Here is a 3,107-nt window from a genome sequence, read left to right as displayed (position 1 = left end):
AAATAAGATTTTTACTATGATTTTTACTATCATTTTCCAACAAGTCTAACATTTCAAATTTGTCCTGATTATAATCCAAATTTTCTTCTTTCATTTCATCTTCATTCTAAAAAATTTATCCTTGCTTTAATTTATTTTTGAACTCATTCTTAAACTATTCATTACTCAGATAATCAGCTACTTCCATCCTGAAACATTCTTTATCCTATTATAAGTGTAGTGACTAATTTTTTATTTAATAATTCAAATTCTTTTATGCATTCCTCATCAAAATCAAATTTCGTATATTTTTCTAAAAGTTAGCATAACAGCTTAGTTATTTTCGAAAAAACTTTTATGTAGCGCCTGTAAAAACAAGCATGTCCTAGAAAACTTTTCACCCCTTTAACACTAGTAGGATGTGGTAATTTTTCTATAACTTAGATTTTTGCAGGATCTACCGCCATGCCAGTTTCAGAAATTTTATGCCCAAGTACAATACCTCCTGCAACCATAAATTGACATTTTTCCCAATTTAACACTAGGTTGGTTTTTTCACATACTTCCAGAACTTTTTCTAAATTATTAAGATATAACTCAAACAAAGTCTCAACCATAAATTGACATTTTTCCCAATTTAAGAGTAGGTTTATTTTTTCACATATCTTCAAAATGATTTCTAAATTATTAAGACATAACTCAAATGAAGTCCCAAATACAGAAAAATCATCCCTAAACACTTCCATTCCATGCTCTATAAAATTGCTAAAAATCAGCATAATGAATCTTTGAAATGTTGCAAGTGCATTGCATAGTCCAAAAAACATTCTACGAAAAGTAAATGGTCCATATGGGCTTGTAAAAATTGTTTTCTCTTGATCCTCTGAAGCAACTGAAATTTGGTGATATTCGGTATATCCATCTAAAAAGCAATAGTTTTTGTTTCCGGCCAATATATCCAACATTTGATCTAGAAAGGGCAAAGGAAAGTGATCTTTTCTGGTGGTCATATTTAGTTTCCTATAGTCAATACAAATTTGCCAACCAGTTAATTGTTTTATTGGTATTAATTCTTTTTTCTTATTTTCTTCAACATTCCTCCTTTCTTCGGAACACAGTGAATTGGGCTTACCAAAGCATTATCTGAAATAGGATATATAATTCCAGCATCTAACCACTTTAAATTCTCTTTTTTAACAACTTCTTTCATTATTGAGTTTAATATTCTTTGAGGATCCACTTTAGGTTCATACTGTTCATCTAATAAAATTCTGTGCATACAAATTGAAGGACTAATTCCTTTAATATTTGCTAAAGTCCATCAAAAAGCCTTTTTATACTTTTTCAACATCTCTATCAACTTTTGTTCCTGAATTTTAGTTAACTCAGAAGATATAATAATAGGCAATGTAGATGACTCTCCTAAAATTATATATTTTAAATGGGCAGGTAATATCTTCAATTCAAGTTTAGATGGTTTAATACTTGAAGGAATAAGATTTTTACTATCATTTTCCAGCAAGTCCAATGCTTCCTATTTTCCCTGAATATAATCTAAATCTTCTTCTTTTACTTCATTTTCAATATCAAAGATTTCTCCTTGCTTTAATTTTTCTTCAAATTCATTCTTAAACTGCTCATTAATTAGATAATCAGCTACTTTCATCCTGAAACATTCATTATCTTTTTCGATTGCAGGATATTTCATAGATTTTGCTATATTAAATTTCACTTCTTTATCATTAACTCTCATCATTAATTCTCCTTCTTGCACATCTATTATAGCTCTCCTTGTTGCGAGAAATGGTCTCCCTAAAAGAATGAGAATCTCTTTATCTTCCTCCATATCCAATACTATAAAATCTATAGGGAAAATAAATTTATCCACTTTTACTAGCACATCTTCTATAACTCTCTTTTGGATAAGTTTTTGATTGATCAGCTAATTGAAGAGTTACAGTAGTAGGGGAAATTTCTCCCAAATCTAAATGTTTAAAAATTGATAAAGACATAAGATTAATACTCGCTCCTAAATCACATAAAGCTTTTCTGTAAAACTTTTCTCCAATTGCACAAGGTATAGAAAAACTACCAGGATATTTTAATTTTTTAGGAAGCTTTTTCTGAATAATAGCACTACACTTTTCACTAAGTGCAACGGTCTCATGATTTGTAAACTTCCTTTTCTTGTTTAATACATCCTTCATAAATTTAGCATAACTTGACATTTGTTCCAAAGTTTCAAGAAAAGGAAAATTTATCAATAACTTCTTAAGGATTTTCAAAATTTTTTTAAATTGTTTATCTTTACTCTTCTGTTTTAGCCTTTGAGGAAACAGAGGTAATGGCTTTTTTATAGGCTCTGTGTTTGTTTATTTTTTTGTTAATCATTTTCTATTTCTTCCATTTCTTCATCATATTCAGTTTCTCTTTTGGATCTTTGTTTCAACTTATTATCCACTTTGTAATTGAACAGCTTTAATTTACTCTTTATTTTGATCTTTTAGATTAACTTCAACAGTGCTAGGAAGAATTCCTGTAAGTGTGTTACTAAATGCAGAAGTAATATTCCTAATTGCAGCTTCTTGATTTTGTATTTGATTTCCCATGTTCAACATTACTTCTTCCATAATCAACTTCTTCTCCTTAACTTGTGAGTTATTGTTAAATCCAAGAGGATAATAAGGTCTATAGTTAGGATTCCTTTGGTTATTTAAATTTTCTGAAGGATTCACCGAATTGTTATAATTATTCCAACTTAGATTAGGGTGATTTTTCCATTCAGGATTATGATAATTAGAATAGGGATTATTATTTCTATTATTTATAACATTCATAGTTTCATAAGATGATTGAGTATCAATTATCTATCCTAGTGAATTTTCCTCTAACACTAGTGGTATTTGAGAATAGTTCACTCCAATTTGATTAATCTTCTTTCATATAGGGCAATTTGACATGCTAAAATAGATATTGCATCAGAATCATGAATACTGGTTACTCTCTTTGGATTTACCCATTCAAAGGGCCATTAATTATTATCAGTAGTCATTTCCTCTATTAAAGAATATGCTTCATCAAAAGGTTTTGACATTAATGAACCACCCGCAACAGCATCTATAATAGAT

This window comes from Phalaenopsis equestris, unplaced genomic scaffold (assembly GCF_001263595.1).
Source record: "Phalaenopsis equestris unplaced genomic scaffold, ASM126359v1 Scaffold000925, whole genome shotgun sequence".
In the NCBI taxonomy this organism is placed as follows: domain Eukaryota; kingdom Viridiplantae; phylum Streptophyta; class Magnoliopsida; order Asparagales; family Orchidaceae; genus Phalaenopsis; species Phalaenopsis equestris.
The sequence above is the reverse complement of the archived record's forward strand: the minus strand, read 5'-3'. Positions refer to the sequence as shown.